At 40.4% G+C, this 18,941-nt stretch overlaps 1 protein-coding gene across 5 annotated transcripts in view; it reads right to left on the bottom strand.

Moving 5' to 3' along the window:
- The window catches only part of RGS17 (regulator of G protein signaling 17), a 74,386-nt gene extending 70,444 nt beyond the window's left edge, over positions 1-3,942 (bottom strand). For 2 of the 5 annotated variants that reach the window (XM_027633866.1, XM_027633869.1), the window contains exon 1: positions 3,784-3,884. The gene's annotated coding sequence lies outside the window, so the exon portion shown is untranslated. Of the gene's footprint in view, positions 1-2,418; positions 2,442-3,063; positions 3,119-3,779 lie in introns of those variants that run through there. The other 3 variants (XM_027633870.1, XM_027633867.1, XM_027633868.1) reach the window with 3 other exon arrangements.
- Between the last annotated feature and the right edge of the window lie 14,999 nt (positions 3,943-18,941).

The raw sequence follows: 18,941 nt of genomic DNA, 5'->3' as shown, positions 1-18,941 counted from the left end.
GTTTTTAATTAATTAACAGTATGAAAAGTTTGATTACATTATTTCATTATTAAGACTACTTAGAACAAAAAGTATGTCAATAGAAATGCTGAATTTCTTGAAGGATTTAATTTTTAACTCATTTTAGCTCAAGTCAATTAGCACATGAATTTTATGTTCTTAGAAACCTCATCCTGTATTCACAGAATAAGCACTACAAGTATAGTAGGGAAATATTTTTCATTAAAAAAGATGAAACCTAGGTGCAAATGCAAAACAAATCCCTGACATCATGAAGACATGATCAGGAGGGTGCTAACGGAACTGTGATAAACATGTCTGTGAGAGCTAATATCATTTCACTCAGAACACTTCTGGCGTATTCATAAGAATCTCCATATGTTTCATACTTAAAGGCATGCATATAAAGCATATAAGTAAGAAAGTGCTATTTAAAGGTACTAGGATTGTAAAATTTATTTAAGATAATGTATTTTTAGTGAAGAAAAATGTATATACCATATTTACCATATATATACATACATAGTTTGCCATATATATATTCACACACACATATATACCACTTAAAAAGTGGAAAATCATTCTCACATTCAGTTTGAGACCGGCTAAAGTCCGAAATTGGCTGACATACCTCCTACCCTGTCCCCATAACACTACCACTCAGCCTCTCTTTTAGTCTTTCGGGAGATGAGGATTAATGCATCTGAAGTTTCCAGCATTTTATTTTTTGTGAAGAATTTCACAACTTGTGGGTTTCTACCCTTCTCCACTTAATCACGTTCTGCTGTGGATTGTATTGCTCCAGGTTGTGTCTGCTGCTGATTTCAAACTGTGAGAACTTCTGGATCTTTGGGTTCGGGTTATGCTTTTGTAGTTCTCTGGTCTGTTATTCCTCTATTATTCTTGTGAGGAAACCAAAGTGGGGCTACCAGTAAGATCAGGGAAGTTTTCTGCAATGTTGGTCTGATTAATACTTCCTCAAGCAGGATTGGAATTCAGGAGTACTCATGGGGAGAAGATCTTGTGTCACAGTTCCTTACAAATCAGTTAGATTTTATGGGACATTTAAACCTTACTTTTGAAACTATACATGTTGTTCAATATGCACATCCTTATAACGAACATTACACAAAAAAATTAGAAGTGATGCTAATTCAAATGTACAGAGTTCATAGCTATATGTCCCTTGACTTACAGCTTGCATGTGGTATACTTATTAAAAAAGAAGAATTGCAGTTAAGAATAAAACATTTCATCTTTTTTTCAAGGTAGGTAGAAAACTGGATCGGAATAGGGAATTTTTCACCAAGTTGTCAGTCAGATTTCAATTCAAATCAATAGTGCAGGGAGTTATTTTTCAGCAGACAGCTTTTCAGTAGCCTTCTTGAAATGAGTTAATGGGTTCAGGGCAATTCTTTGTGCATAACTGTCCATGTTGCATAACAAGAAAAAGAATGACTATTCTTATCTGTAGATTTCAACATAAGGACCCAGAGCTGAATACAGGTTTACATCCCTAGGCAGACCTCTCAACTTGGTGTTAGGTAAAATGAAGGGACTTGATCTGTCAGTGATGTGCCTGCTCTGGTGTGAGAGGACACTCCTAGCACCTTACACAGAGTACGTACTGCTTGTCACATACAAAAGCTAAGGCAGCAGGTTCTTGAAAAGAATATCTGAAAGAGTATACCAGGAAAAGATCACTGTATGCCAATCCTGTTTCTTACGTTTTTCTCCCTTCGGCAACTGCTAATGACTGTAGTCAGAGCCAGGATATTGGACTAGATGTTCAACTCACTATAGCAATTTATTTGATCACATGCTTTTAATCAAATTATGTTCTTATTTTGGCTACTTAAAAGGATCTGAGGACCTGATGGAGAAAGGCATTTAAATGCTTTAATGCTCACATTATTTTAGGGAGGTAAGTACTTGTGTGTATCTCAGGCCATAAACTTACTGGGGTGGGGCTCATGTATCTTTTATTAGGACTTCACTTTTTCTGAGTATGAACTCAAATAAAAATACATATTTGATACAAGTGATAACAGTGTGCAACACTGTTTCTCTGCAAAGGTTAAATAGTTTGTTTGGCTAAATGGCTTGTGCTACAGGAAAATTCTCCAGTAATTTATGTAAGAATGATGAGACTAGCATTCACTGATGTGATAAAGAATCAACTTCTATTATAGAACTCCCCACAATTGTAATGCATGAATATTACATTTGTAGAAAGCTATTTTTCACCTGTTACCCATAATAGGATTGCCAGACAATATGTAACTTACATTTACCTAGCAAGGTATTTCAGATTTCATCCATTTTGCAAAACCATCTGTCTGCAAACCTATGACACACGTTGCTGAAAATCCAGACACAGAAACGAAGAAACCAAACACTGACAACCATACATTTTACCTCTGCCCTGCCGGTTCTAAGCCCTGACAGTGCGAGTAAGGTTTCTTTCTAAACCAACGAGAGGAGGTAGAGATTAATTGGTTGACAGCCGAGTATGCCAGACAACCTCGGCTTTCTTAATTGTGGGCGGTTTCACCCCGAGGAGAGGCGCAGACCCGCAGGAGCAGCACAAGGCGGGTCTCGGGCGCTGGGCAGTGGTACCGCATCTCCCGCCGCACCGGGAGCCGCGGTAGCGGGTGTTTCCCCGGGCAGCGCAGGGAAGCCCCGCGCCGCTCGGGGCCGTGTGGCCGCACCCGCACTGTCCCGCGCTGCTCGGCGCCGGGGTACCGGGAGCATTCCCTGCCCCGCCGGCCGCGCCCGGCCACCTGCTCCTCCTGGGGCCCCCCACCCGCCTCCCGCGACATATGCAAGGGAGGGGCGGGAAGGAGGCCAGGGCAGAGGGATGGCGGTGCCGCAGGGTTCGGCGGGCGGGGGAGGCTGGGTGCCGCCCGGGCACCGCGCAGGGCGGCGCGGCCGATGCCCGCGGGAGCCCTTCGGCCCCGTCCGGCCCGGCCCGGGGGAGCAGCCGAGAAAAGGGGCCGGCGGAGGGACGGATGGGAAAGCAACTCCTGATCTTAAAGCAACGACTCGCTTGTTCACTCTCACCTTCCGCCGGTTCCTCGGATTGAAATACAACAACGACGATAATAATAATAATAATAATTACACCGCCTCCCTCCGTGCCAAGCAGACCCACGTTATAAGGAGGGGAAGGTCAAGAGGAAAGGCAGAAGGAGCGCTGCCTCGCCTCCGAGCTGGTGGCTGTCACACCGCCCGCCCGTGCCCCCGGCTTCCCCGGGGGCGGCCCAGTCCCTCCCCCTCCCCGGGGTGGGCAGCATCGCCCGGCGCGGCGGATGCCCCGCGGCATCGCCCGGCGGAGCCGCGGCACCCCCAACGCAAACCGTGGCGCGACGGAGATAGGAGGCGCGGGCAGAGCCCGGCAGTACCTCTCCCCACCCCTTTGTGCATCGCGGGCAGGACACACACACACACTCACACACCACCTTGCAGTCTCGGCGCCGCAACCGCCCCTTGTTACACACACATGCTGACACGAAGCCAGTCCCCCTGCTAAATGCATTTTCTGTTGAACTCCACCGTCATCCACCCATCCATCCATCCATCCGTCCATCCATCCATCCATTCATCCATCCATCCATCCATCCTCTCGCCTACCCCCTTTCTCTTCCCCCCCCCACGCCCCCCCCACCCCCGGTCGATATAGTTTTTTCCCCACATACACACCCTTAGCATCACTATAAAGCAGACATTTTGATGCCGTTTATCACGGCACAGGCTGAAATAAGCGCGGAGCGCCTTACCCACCCCCGCCTGGCTGCGTGCAGTTGGCGCTGAGCGATCCCGGGAAGGACTGGTGCGGCTCGTCCCTAGCGCAGCTGGTTCGCTGCCATCCGCCCAACTTCAGCACCCAGCCGGCGGGGAGAGGGAGGGAGGCGGCGGCAGGCAGGCGGGCAGGCAGCAGGCAGGGAGGGAGGAAGGGAGGGAGGGAGGGAGAGAGAGGGAAGGCGGGAGGGTGCGAGGAGCGGCGCGGAGGCAGGAGCACGAGCCCCCGCACATGCGCCCTGCCAGCGGCGGCGGAGCCCGGCGGCGGCGGGAGTTCCCCCGCTCGGCCCCGGTGGGGGAGTCACGGCCCGCCCCGGCTCGGCACCCGCGCTCGCTCGCTCGCCTGCCGAGGATGCTCGGCCGGGCTGTACCGCAGTTCGCAGCGAATAGCAATAGCGAGCGAGACTTCCCCGGCAGTCATGGGCGGGGGGTCTCCGGAGGCGGTGGGGCTGGGGCGCGCCGGCCGGCGGAGCGGCAGCATCTGCGCTCCTGGGCTGGGAGTTTGAGACGGCGGGAGCCATACGCCGCGGTGGTAAGAAGTGAAAGGCTAGCGGTGCTGGGCTCCTGCCTTGTTTTAATTCTGGTCCCCACATCGATATATCCAAATGGATTTTTAAAAAAAAAAAAAAAAAAAGAAAGTGTATGAACCAGTATCCAACTCTTCATTCTCCTCGTGCAGCCGAGGGAGAGGCAGAGATTTAGTGGCCAAGTAACTTTTTAATGTTGGGCACCTGAAGCATGATGCCTAGATAAAGAACCAGTGTGGATCTGCACGGATCTGTTGGTGACTACTGTGAGAATCAAGATCAGGATGCTCTGAAAATCTGGCTCTGAATCCTGAATCCCTCCAGGTCTTGCCAGTTAGGTTTTCCCATCTTTTCAGATTCAGTTGCCAAATTTTGGCTCAATAGCGAATGTTATTTAGCTTCCCTACTGTACCTTAAAAATCTGGAGCCTGATATGCCTCAAGGCAACAGCATTGGAAAAATACGTATTTGGCATCTGGATCCTGTCAAATCATGCCATGAATCCAGAAATGTTAATGTCTCAAGAGAGAACACATTACTGCATTACCACTCCACTAAAACAGTCTGGCGAGATGGTACAAAAAGGCACAAGGTTGAATTAAGGTGGTCCTGTGGCTTGCCAATAATCAGTATTCTCTTTGAAAAAGTGGCCAACACACCTGTGTATCCCACCTAGAGCCCAACGCGGAGTGTTAAAAAAACTAAAGCCAGAATCACACATATGGTTTGGGCTGAAATTAAAACGATTGAAAGCAGCCTAGAAGGGCTATCTCGCTTGAGAGCTGCAAGAGCATAGGCACATCAGAACAATCCCAGCTCCTGGGAGTTTTTATTCAAAATTTAATTCAACAGCATAGCAGTAACAGCCATGATTGTGTGGCTTTTTGTCTTCTGGGATAGAAGCTTCAAATTCTGAATCACAAGGACCAAAGTCAGTGTTACGTTCCTGAAAGTCTCTCCTCATAAAACCATGACTTTTCTTCTTATCTTGATCCTTCTGGAGAGTCTGAGAACTGAAAGACACAATTCTACTTGATACCAAAGGCTATTGGCATGGCAATTTGGAAGTCTTTGTGGAAATCTATCTTACATTTCCAATCCTTAGAAATAGTACTCAAAGGAGTATGATAAAAGATAAAATGTCTGTGAAGCATTAACAGTGTTTTTATTTGTTAATTGCAAGGCTTCAAATATTACTTGAGTATCTTTCTACTGCTTTAAAGAGCACCAGTTCTATTCTAAGGCCCCAGTTAGGAAAAGCCTCCATACTTAGAAAATAATCTTAAGACTTGTTTAACTTTAAGCTCATATGTTGAAATATATTGACTTCATGTTGAAGACTGTGAGCCTTCGTACCTGCTTAATATTAGGAAGACAGTTTTAGTCTGACAAAAGCTATGAAACAAATAAAAGCAAATGTCTTCTACAGATTGAGTAGCTACACAGAGAGTATATGCAGATGTTCAATCTAAAAGGGAGACTAAGTAATGGGTAGGATTGAAAGAAACTAATTTTATCCATATATCAGAAAAACCCCAAATTTTATGTTTGAAAATGCTATGCTTAAAATGCTTACATTAATAAAATTCTTCAGCTTTTTATGACTTCGTTAATATTTCCCACAGCTCTGACCAAGCCCAGCCATTCCTATTTACCATAGTTTCCTGCACTGAAGTCATTACTTGTTGTTGCTTGAACTCCTGTTTATAAATCCACTTCCTTTCAATAGCTGTTCAGCTGCTCTGTTCTGGCTGCTGCCTAATCCTTGTGCCTATTTTAGAGCCCTGCAAGTGCTTTCAATGGCTTTTTCTTCTTTTCTATTCTCTCTCCCAGGTTTATGTGTCTTGTTCCATGCTTCTTTGCATTTCTTAACCCAAATGGTTTCCTTATTACCATGCATTAATTTTTTATTTTTTATTAAAACCTGTTGTCATTGTTTTTCAAATGAATTGTCACTGTCTTTTGATAAAAGATGTATTATAAAAAGGTTTGTGAAAATCTAGAACACCACGTATGTGAGAAGGTACAAAGAGTCCATATAAATCTAATGAAATCATTTTACTTAAACATTGTGATCTTAAAAGTCTGGATTCCTATCGAATTTAATGGACATGAAATTAGGTTCCTTATTTTCCAGTATTAAGTCTGCATAATTGTTAGTTGACTGTAAAATTTCCAGTCAACTTCATATTCTGCCTATAGAAATCAAGGCCTTTAAAACTTGTCATGGTCATGAACTCTTCAACATTACAGTTGGTTAATAGTATTCTCTGCATATCTTCAACATAAGTCAAAGGCTATGTTTAAAATAATTCAATAGCTAAAGACGTAATATTGATCAGAAACTCATGATCTTTTGTGGTGCCAGCATGGCTTCAATGTGATACAAAATGAAACATTTATAATGTGTTTGAAACACAGATCACATACATATGTTTTCTCTGTAAGCAACAGTATTGTAACACTTTAAAGACACTTGCATTTGTAGCGTCAACTAGGATATGGTCATAAAAATGTGCCACAGTTGCAGAGATGACTGTATATTGAAAGTCTCTTTCGTGCAAAATACTGATTTGAATCTTTCTTAGCTATGTCTGTGCAATACCATGGTTCTTTTCTTTTACAGTCGTGACCTTTTATAACTACCAGAGTGTCTAATGTTATTTGACACTATTAAGAAGGATTTAAAGAATTAAATAGACTTTTCTATGCTGCTATACAGAAAACCATGAAAATTTAAAAAGCCTTGAACAACCACCAACCCCCCCAACTCTTTTTCTTTGTCCCAGAACAAATGAGTTGAAGAAGCAATCATCTTCAGTTGGCTGTTTGGATGAAAAGCTATCTTGCAAAATATGAATAGAGCTACAGCATCTCCGTGTTAGAGACATTCGGTTTTGCAGTAGCAGCAAATCAAACAAACACAGAGTTTATTTCTGAGAGTCCATTTTCAGATTTCCCCAAGTGACATTTATAATTTGGTTTGTTTACATGCAGAAACAAAGGCTTCAGAAGTCCCCTTATTAAAGAACTGCTCTTTACAGATGGCAGCGCTCTTGTAGCTTACTCAGAGCAAGAGACCCAGAGATAATGACATCTTGTTTTGCAGCTGTTTCTGTTAACTTTGGCTGAGCAATCAGTGTTTCAAAGGCTACAGCCACCAAAACCCAAACGTCTGTTGACTCAGAAGAAAAATGTCACTGCCACTAAACTGGCAAAACCAAACCGAACTATAGCTCTGATGCTTGAGATAGCTTCCCATGGGCTTGAGCTGCCCTGATGGTCTCTTGATCCTAGCTCAGTAGGAAATTATCATTTTACCATTTCCCCAAATATGTTCTTCTATCACAAGCTAGGCAAAGATTCCTAGCACTATTTCTAGAGCTAAACATATTTCACTCCCTTTCTTTAGCAACTAGTGAATAGGTTTTAAAATGATTCATTGAACAGAAGGAAAAGATGGAGATTTGCTTCAGTAACCAGGTGATCTGAACACTCTGCAACAAAACATTTCTGGTCCTTAAGTTGCTGAATGGAACTGAAAGGACCAATAGATGGTAAGTAAGTTTTCATGACCAGTAGTCATAAAACTACTTATATCTCCCAAGAAATTACATTTGGGTGACAAGAAGTATTTGGAACACGTCTGTTTCTAGTGATTGATAATCCCAAGGTTATGAATCCTGATAAATTCATAATAAATTATCAAGATTAAGGTTCAACAATGAAATACTAATTTTTATTTATCTTGCCAATCCAGAAACTCTTTAATGTTTCTTTCCAATGATGACATCCCTGATATCATCCCTACCCTCAAATGTCATGGGATATATCATAATGCCCTTTTCCTAAAACTTTGTTCTGTCTCAGTAAATAATTAGTAAAGTTTTAATACTTTAAACACATGCTTGTTCTCAGTACATGAGACATATATAGATTTCATAATAATACCATCCTTAAGAAGTTGTATAAGAATAGCACATACTTGATTACTTTCTCAAGTAGAAGTTTGTAATTTTTATTCTGTTTTACTTAGTTTATAATCTCATATAGTTTGCTGAAGTTAAAATGAAATCACAAAGACTTGTGTTTTATATATTATTTCTACTTAGTTTGTCTACTTCATGTTTCCATGAAGATCTTAATTAAGCTGAAGCTCAAGGTCAGAGTGCAAATGATAGTAGGTAAAAAAGCCCCAAACCTCCTCCACCTCATAACACAACAGTGGCTATAGGAGTTTACATTGTTGAAATTCAGAATGGTATGATTTGACTTAAAACCTCCAAGCATTTGAAACAAGAGAATGTAGGTGAATACCACCTTTTAAAATAGGTAAATATTTCAGGTGGAGAATTTTAAGTAAATATAGAACAAGGTAGATGTGTTGCAATACAATTGGGTATTTTATTTCATGGAAGAGTCTAGGTAGTATCTGTTCTATATTGTAAGTACAGGCAATGTGTTCAGTGTAATGTGAATAAATGAATTAAATGAACCCATTTCTTTTAATTGTTATTTTTGAAATGTATGTAAGTCCTCTGCCAGAGTCGGTAGTGGCAGCAAGACTTGGGATAGAAAGCACATATAGGTGACCACCTGGAGTTTCCGAGAGAACCAACAAGAACTTTTTTCAAGGGAAAAAACCCCGTGAAAAACCATAACAGTGATTTCTGTTATAGAAATAAAGGGTTGTGGTATATCTTTAATAGTGGTTTAACATGTAGCTTTTGAAATTCACGTGGCTTTAATCCTGTATATTTCTACCTATGCTATGCAGCTGGCAATAAGGTGGTGAGGGTCTGATCTGTGGCTGAGACCTTCCCTTTCCTCAGAACCCTGTAAGGCAGGTTTTACAGCTCTCAGCCTCAGAGATTTTATTATACAGCTGATGGAGCAGGGCGAGCAGCTTCCTGTGCTATGGGTGGTGTGTCGCCCTCTCATTCATTCCCGCTAGGTTTGGCACGAGTTTATTAACTCAGCCTGGAGCCTACCAGCATCAGAGAGGCAACTTTCCTGCCTGGATCTGGTGCCAGTCACAGGCTGGGTCTAGAGGTTTGTATGTTCCCACCATCTCCAGACACATGGAGTAGCCTCAGTTCCAGGCAGCTAGGAAGTGTTCTGTGCCTGTCATCTGTAGCTGCACCCCTTAGCACCCCAAAAACGATTCAGCTTTGGTCCTTCTGCTGCCAGCCTTGTTAGCTTCAGCAGTAAACGCCATATCTCACTGCAAAGGCAATTTCTCTGTCCTTGATTGCCTCTTTGTCACTGCATATTGAAGAATCCTGTCCAAGTCATATGGGTTTTAATGGCTAGAAATCAGCATCTGATAGTAATTTGAAAAGATTCCTTACAGCAAACTAGACACCTTCTTCTTCTCTTCTTGAATCGACACCACAACCTCTAGTTGTGATTATGGTGGGTCCCATGACTAGTGATTGGGAAAACCCTGGAAGACAGGCTTACATGAATGAATCTCTACCTGTGCTCCCCTGTCTGTCACAGCACAGCTGTCCTCCCCATTGAAGCATCTGTTCATCTGGCTTTTGGATCAATGAGGATTCCAGATGAAAAAGTCTTTTTTGGCTGCCCTTCCTCTCATTCACCGAGAGATGGAGGCAGAGCTCTCCCTCTCCGGTGCCAGTCCACTGTGCTCTACCTGGCTATTGAAGAATCCTATCAAGGTCATCTGGGGCCCTTCATGTAGGGGGAAATAATTTAATTATATGATTCAACACAGTAGATTACTCAGTATTTACAAACACACTTCCCTTTAGAATATGCCTGGTCTTTCTAACGATATTTTTATTTACACATAGACAACCATGTAGACACTGTTCTCTTGTTGGTTCTTGCTTTTTCCTCTTTGTCATGTAAAGCTGAAACTTTTTGAAGTATAGTGGTACACAGCCACGGAGAGTCCACGCAAGGCAACTTAGGTAATGCTAGCAGATGTAACCAAGAGAATATGTAAATATCACTGAATTGTCCTTGTGAATGATGACTCAAGTATTCTGTAACATATCCCTTTGTGGTATCCCCTCTTCAAGCCAATAATAAATGGTAATATGAACTTAATTCTCTGTCTGGTAAACAATTCTACAAATACTTTCAGATAATTTAGTGTGTTTAAAGAACTTGTCAATAAAGAGTGACAAAAGTGATTTGAGTGTTTTTACAAAATCTGAGCAAGTGGCCACAAAATGTACTGTAAGGGCTTATTTAGTCTGTCCACCATAAGAAAATCTGTAGCTGTTCTTGTATCATTTTCTTAACTAATTGCTTTTGGCTGTATCTGATCACTTGTCTGAATATTTGGAAAATAGTGTCATGTCAACATTTGTATGCGATGCAAGAACAATGAACTGGATACTGTCCTGGTCAGAAAACCTTAAATTTGCATAATAAAAAAGTAATGCTTTCTATTTGAAAATAACCTTCTAATAAATGTTATGAAAGCAAACTCCATCAGAACTTACAGATCAATGACTTCATCACCTTTAGATACAACTCACAAGTTAGCAAGCCAACAACAGGCTTTGTAAAAAGATATAGATTTGACCTTATGAGAGGTCACAGGTAGAACAGAAATATGTTTTCCATCTACTTGAGAGAGAATATTTCAATAAATTTAATCCCCCCCCCCCCCCCCCCCCGAAGGAATATACCATGTCCAAGCACTGTGGCTTTTAAAAGCAGTTGTCTGCCAAAAAAAATCTTGGACCTGTATTTTTTCGACTCTTGTTTCTCCTTACTCACTTTTTACTTCTTTTTGGTTTGACTGAGAATAACTGCCAGAAAAACCAATACAAAACAGTTTTTGTCAAACCTCCGCTAAAATAACAGGGGGGTTGGTGTTTTTTTGCCTTTGTGTGTTTGTTTGTTTGGTTTGATTTGTTTTGTTTTGTTTGTTGTTTTTTAAATGTAAGTCTTCTGCAGGGTACTGGAAATTTAGTGGCAATTTCCTAACTTCTGAAATATTCTCCTGAAAATCAAGCGACAGTTTCCCTGATGGATTTTCCTGCATGATAAATTTAGCCTTTAGTCTCCAAATGGTTTATCCAAATGCTGAGAAATCAGGACATCTTTTACCACAATGTCCTTCTCACAGAATAATAGAATGGTGCTGACCTGCGAGAGATATATAGAGAGAATGGTGATCAGAGAATGGTGTTTCTCAATCTTTACTATTAGACACCATCTAGAATCTTTTGAAAACATCCCAGTTCAGTGTTGCTACACTCAGCTCAAAATCAGCATAAATTCTGAATGCTCTTATATAGCCTGCTTTCCCCCAGTTTAGCTTCTTTTCTCGATTCCAGATGTTAGGATATGTAGGATGTGTTCCCTTTCCTTTTCCGTTAGAGTCATTTTGTTTGACAACCCCAAGCTGAGAAGCAGACTTATAGCAAGCTTTCCTCTCCCAGCATCACTGCTGTAAGATGCCTGAGGTTTAGACCAACAGCATCACTGATGCTTTTAGAGATTTGCAGCAGATGAAAAATAGCGAATGGATGTAAATCCAGTGATTTGTAAAGCACTAATTTGAAAATATGCTGGTTTGTACAAAATGGCTCTTTTATAGCTCCATTTGAACTTGTTTAGCTTTTTGTTTCTGTTATTACCCTTGCAGTCTTACTGACCTCTGGCGTTATGACTTGATTTGGAAGACTGGGAACTTCACTTTCACTAACAAGAGGAGGGGGTGGTCCATTATTTCAGCTGTGTATCATATTTAATGTATCCAAATTCCTGAAGCGAAGACATAACAGCCACATTCAGCGACTTCTGCTAAGCAGTGACAACTGTAACAAGGCTAACCAGAGCAGCAGTGAGATTGGCTCCTATGCTTTTAGACTTTTTTTTTTAAAGACTATTTCATGCCCCAAACTTATAGTTCATTTAGAGGGTAAAGGAGAAAGGTAGTTACCTTACGTGCACAACTGAAAGCATTTACATTTGAGCATGCTGTAATTACAACATCAATCCAAATTAGAAGACCTGTAAATTTGTCACTCAACTAGGCATCATGTTTTAATGAGCTGAGAACCTAACTGGAAGCTAACAGGCTGCATATGGTTACTTTCATATATGGGTGTTATGTACCTGTCAAAACTCACTTCCCTAAGTAGACTCCTGGATTAGAGTTTATTTATTTAAAGACTTTTAGACTAGTCTATATTTATTTGAACATGATAAAGCAATTTCAAAGTTATACCCAGACAGCCACATCAGCACATTATTTCATTTTTAGCCTCCCTCCCCTCAAAAAATTTCCTGTATTTATCATCTTCTTCTGTTGGTCTTGTTTTGAATTCACATGTCATTTCTCTTAAGCAAGACTTCATCTTTATTTTCTAACATATATGCCTTCAAATTTTTTAAAAATGGGGAAAGAGCTTGCTATATTGTCAGTTTTTTAGTATTGTGCAGTTTGATGAATCTAAATCAGAAACATGACCCAATAATATTGTACAGAGAAATGTGAACTCACACTCTTTTTTTTTCCAACAAGAATCACTGTGAATTCCTAAAATGAAATCAGCCAAAACCTTCTCTCCCTTTTGAAATTGTTGACTGGAACTAATCTAGGCCATATTGCTGTAAATACTGAGAAACTCTATTTAATTTACCACATTCTAGAAAGATAGTGTGATAAATTAGATTTCACTATGTCTTCTATAATAAAAGATAATTGATAATCACTGAGAAATTTGTATTTCTATGAAATCAAAATCTGCTCACCAAGTTTCTTCTTCCTCCCCTTGATGAAACGCATCATCTTTTCAACTCTAGTTTGACTCAAAACTTAGAAGACAGAGCTATAAACATGCTAGACAACACCACTGTTTGTGGTGAAAAATCAAGCTTTTTTGGATCAATCACTTGTTTGCTAAATCTCTCTGAATCTAATAATTCAAAAAATGTCATGTAGCTGATATTGCCCAGTAAAATACTTTGCACACAAGAAACAAGAGGAAACAGAGCCTTTTTGAGAATGATATAATTTTTTTGAGAGCACTTCAATTCTTGCCACCGTCCAGAAGTCAACAGACTAGAACCTGAACAGCAAATTTAGCCTGAAAAATGAATGTTTAAAATCGGCACCCTCTAACGAAAAAGGCTTGTTCCCAAGATATAATCAGAACTGTAGTGGAGGGAAAGCATCTGGAAATTTAGTCATGCTGAGGAACACTACAAAGAATTCCTAACCTCCACTTTATAAATCAAATCAAAGGACATAAAATGAAATAACATCAAAGCACGTTGAACTGTAAGTTCTCTTTTATACTGACCAACTGTTACTTATAAGATCCAGGTATTTCTCATGGCTGATGTGTTGTCAGAGGCAGATAGATAAAGTTGCCAATTTTATAATCAAATTTCAGAAATTATTTATTATTTTACTCAAAAACCAGAGACATCCCAAAGCCTCTCATTTTTAGAGAAAAGGCAGGGAAAAGGAGTGGTCTTCTCATGAGTTTCTGTAATGCTGAGCTGCTAGAAACATCTTAAACTAATCTAATTCACTTACCATTTCATAAAAATCATGGTCCCAGTTTGATCTCAATTATAAGGCTATAAATTAAAAAGACAGCTCCAAATTTAATAGAATTAATTGAACAGGAATGCTATGTTAGTTTAGATCAGCATGAAATTCACAGGACATTTAGGTTCTGTAGTCAGTAATATGAAAACATTTCTTTTTCATATAAATCCCTAATGGATAATCCAAGAAAGGTACCTTGGATATATGACGTTAAAAAAAACTCCCAAACAAAACAAAACAATAATCTTTTTTCTCTTAGTAGTGGATTTGTGATATTGCCAATAGTAAGAAAAGAGGACTATGAGCATTGCCTATGTATTTTAAAAATTATTTCTGCTCTGTTTGTTGTAGTGCTACATGCAGTAGCAGCCTTTAAGAGGCACACATAATCACTGACAGTAGGAGAAAATAATACAAATGATATTGCACATGCATGCACAGACACACAATCCCTTTGGTGCTCTGGGCTTTCTATGAAAATATTTTAATGAAAAAAATTACTCAAGCAACCATTCTTTTAATAGCCCTTTATAAATTTAGGTCTTGGATAAAGTTGTTCTTTCAGTTACACAAGCTCAGTCTGGAAATCAGTCGCCAAATTCAGTTCTGCTTCACAACTGAGTAGATGAAGATATTCAGTTCCTTGGGATTGGGCAAACTGCTTTATTGGTCTGCTTTTGTGTCTGAGATCTGCTCATATGGGAAGCTGCGCCTTCCAGACCTCATCTGTTTAGTGACAAACCCCGTATCCCCAGCTCTGACCAGGCTGGGAAGTGAATTCTTCAATAGCATCTCTTAGAGTCTGTTAGACCATATCCTATTTTGAAACTTAGTATAAGGAAAGGTGTCTGACTTTTCTGGTGATGCTGACAGCTATACTATAATTTGTAAGACTCTCTGCATCACCACGTAACCTGCTTGTGCATACAGAAAGTGGCAAGGAAGTTAATTTAATTACCAAAGCACTTAAGCCCTGGCCCATCTATCAGTTTGCTGTCAGTCAAATCATAGAATGACGAGCTGTAAGGGACCCTAAAGATCACGTAGTTCCAACTCCTACCATGGGCAGAGACAACTTCAAGTAGACTAGGTTACTCAGAGCCCCACCCAATCTGACCTTGAGTTCCAGGAATGGAGTAAGTCTAAATATAGGGGAATATCAGAAAATCCTGAGAGTTAAACCAATTACCTATTGGATGTGATTCCTTTATAAATTATGTGTGGAAAGTAAAGTAAATCTGGTATTTCATTCCTTACCCACTGGGAGTTCCCTTGGGTTTTGCCATAGAACTATTGTGTTGTAATTGGAAATGAAGTTTGTGTTTCAAAGTAAATAAAAAAGGCAAGGGTTGAGAACATCCAATTTAAGAGAATAACAACATGATCAACACACAAGAAATGCAATTTTAGGAGTGGGAAAATTTTGCTGATGAGAAGGAAAAAAAGGAGACGAAAAAAGGTGAGGGCCCAAGTTTGTTGATGGCAGAGAGCTTAACATTTCTGTGCAAAGGAGCTGCCAGCATAGACCATCAGGACAGACAGTTTTGCATGTCCATGTTTATCTTATGCAGAAAGAGCTGTAATTACTGAAGTCAGGATATCCAGCACTTATGAGTTCAGTGGTTAGCATTATCACCAAAACCAGGCAGAGTGCAGAGTGCATACCTAGAGAAAAGACTGTTTTAATTCACTCTAGGAACTTTGTAACATCGCTGCTTTCTGACTAGGAAAGACAGTGCCATTTCAGTAGTAATCAGATGTTAGCCTGTGTCTTATTTTAAGTGTTCCAGCATTCTCCATGTTTAGTGCAGCAGTAAGATTATGTATGTCTGATGTGGTAATGTGCATTGGCCTGGAGTATGTCCTTCTGGTCTCTGCATTGTCTTCTCCTTATTGTGGGATGTTGGCCCTTCTCCCCAAAAAATTTCTGTAAGCCTACAAATCAAACTCTGTGCGAGCACCGTATCAGCCAGTAGATTCACAGAGACATTGAAATCACAGGGTTAGTTAACACAGGATTAATAAACATGAGCAGAAGTTTTGGACCTGAGGATATATAAATCTAAGAATTGGGGTGGATGGCTTGAATTGCAACAGATGGGATTTGTATCTGCGTTGATATTGGTGGCCCTCAACATGAGCTGATGTTCCAGAGTTTCCCAGTCCTATGGAGTACTGATTGTCTTTTGTAATTTACTGGAAAAAATACAAACACCATCACTGTAAATTTCAAATTGTTAGATGTCCTTCACATTTAATTTTTTCTCTTCAGTGTATAATAATGACACTTTCCACTGTTAAGTCCACACTGTTAGCCTTTCAGTTTTGACCCCAGTGTTTAATACTGAAAGCTTATAGTGAAGGAAAACTGAGTCTGGGATTTGAAAATCTGTTTCAAAAAACAGTATGTCAACAAACTAGAAGCCTTTCCAATTCAATTATAAAGCTCATTTATGTAAGCTTTTCTTTTCCAAAAGACAGTAAATAAGCATGTCTGTTTTTTTTTTCTTTTTTTTATAGTATGCATTTACCTTTTTGTTTATGTAAATATCACAACATCCCTCCTACAAAGCATTCACATAACTTTTCTCTGTGGGGCAGGAATGGAGAAGAAATTTCACATGACAGACATTAGTCTTCTTTGTTTAGTCTTAATTTGGGAAAGTGCTCAGATGCTGCGATGATTGGCACAGCATGAGTAGGAAAGGACAACAGAGTAATTTTGCTTCTCATGCCACCCTCTTACTCCCACAGAAGTCCATTGGACCTAACTGAGGGCAAAACTTGTCTGACAGTTCCTAAAATGAGCTTGGATCTTTCTCATACTAGACTTCATTGGACTAGGACTGTGACCTTCATTCTTTGTAGGATGTGTTGTAAGGAAATGAGGGTTGTTTCTGTTTTAAAACATTAAGGTAAGCTGTTTAACCAAGAGTGTGGAGGTAACACTGCTCAAGTAAAGAACAATAAGTGCGCTAAATCTTTTAAACAACAATATTTACAGTTTTTCTTCAATTCCACTATTAATTTAGAGTAGATTTCAATTTGTTTGTGAAATCCTGAGCTCCCAGGTATACCTGGAGTACACATTTTGCTAGATTTTAGCCACACTAACTTTAGAAAAAAAAAAAACTAGATTCAATAGCTTGTTCCTTCAGTTTGGGTTTTATATCCTCATCCTCCTGTACACAGAGAAAAATGCCAATGTTCTCTGACATGCTTTGTCCTTGAAAATCATATGTTGAGCTATACAACCTCTGCCAACTTTATGATAAAAATTGTAAAAACAAACTTTTTTATTATATAGAGCACACTGGGCAGTCTAAATCAAAATGTTTTATAACTTGTTTAGGTTTGGTGTTGGTGTCAGATTTGCCATCTGCACCTTAGTCTTCTTGGACCATGAAAGTGAATACATGAGAGTCCCTTCAGTTTTGCTAATAGTGGTATTCTTACAATATTTGCTGAAAGGCAATTGACATTTAATAGCTTCATCCTGCAAGGCACCAAGTGTCTCCTCTAGAGTCCTAAACTCCTTAAGCCCCTGCAGTAATTAGAGGGAATAAGGGGAGAAGCTGGGAAATAAACAGTTTCTTGGTTATTAAAGCTGACTTCTCCTAAGTATTATATAGTGGATGCTGTATTTGATGTAGTCGTTGCAGTGCTTCTAGAGTTTGTTGGAGCTAGTAAATTGTTGAAGCTTTAATATGATGAATTAGCAAAAAGTGAAGTGGGAGAAAAAATGCACTCCCTATTAAAGCTTTGTCCCTGAAAGAGCCCCAGTACCTTCAGAAATCAAGCCAAAAAGCGACTGAGAAAAATGAGTGAAAGCAGCAGGAGTTTAAAAAGCAAATGCTACATCAAAGGGACAGGAAGGAACTGCTATAACACTGCTGTGATTGCAACTGGGCACCGTCCCAGGAGGTTGGGGAACAAGCACCTCCAGCAAACAGAGCTGTTTCTGTACCAAGTAATACGAAGTCTTGGTGAAATATGGAAACATGCTCAGTAAAGGTGATGAGCATGCTGGTATTTCACCTTCACAAGCATTTACTTAGCAATCATCAGCAAATACAAAGCCCAATAAGGACACATCTTGCTACCAGTATATGAAGTCTCTGTGAACCCCAGTAAAAAGGATGCCCCCTGAAATCATCCTCTGAGAGCTAACCAGACAAAGGCATTCAGATGTGCCAAAAGGCCCTGTGTAAGAACTCAAGGCTTTGAAATGGATTAGGGGGAAAAAAATAAAAAAAGCACCAGGCTTTTTTGAACTTTATTTTAGTTTAATCCCTCCCAACTGAATGAAAGAGCAAATCCAAGGGTAGTCACAGTGACCGTACAACACCAAGGCAAATTACTAATTAGCTATTCATTCTCTGCTGAGTATTCCAAGCAAAAGAGAGTATTTAATTCTGAGAGTCACCATCCAGTCCTGCCTTGCACCCTGATGACCACAATACAAATAACCACTGTGACTTGGCATAAGTTACTTGTCCCACTGTAAGAGTTTCCAAACCTCAATCTGAGAAACAGAAGCACAGGAAGAAGTGCCTGCATTTCTCTTTTACTCTATAGATATGTGCCTTGGCATGTAGACCACTCCTAAAAAGTATGGAAGAGAAATATCTGATGGCTCTTTGGATGTCCACTTATATGGCTGCCCATCAGAAGCTGTGGGCAGCCCTCTTTGGATTTATGATGTGCACACTGAAACCGTGATTCTGCAAACAGCTATGCATCTGCTTTCTTTTATGCAAGTAGGTTATTTCATATAGTTAATTTTACATATATGAATGCACCATCTGTGCCAATAAATTTTAAAATGTACAAAAGAGAAAGGAAGCACAGGATATCTGAGAAAGAAAGCGTAGCAGATCCCAGAGGGTCACAATCAGTGACAACGATCAGTTGAAGGCTTGTCACCAGAAGTTCAGTACTGGGCCCAGTATTGCTTAACTTATTCATCACTGGTTTGGATGAAGGGACAGAGTGCCTCCTCAGCAAGTTCACTCATGGCACAAAACTGGGAAGGGGTGGCCAGTACCACAGAGGACTTTCCAGCC

This window comes from Corapipo altera, unplaced genomic scaffold, assembly GCF_003945725.1.
Source record: "Corapipo altera isolate COAL_440 unplaced genomic scaffold, ASM394572v1 2b, whole genome shotgun sequence".
Taxonomy (NCBI): Eukaryota; Metazoa; Chordata; class Aves; order Passeriformes; family Pipridae; genus Corapipo; species Corapipo altera.
Note: the sequence above shows the minus strand (reverse complement) of the source record. Positions and strands in the feature narration are given on the sequence as shown.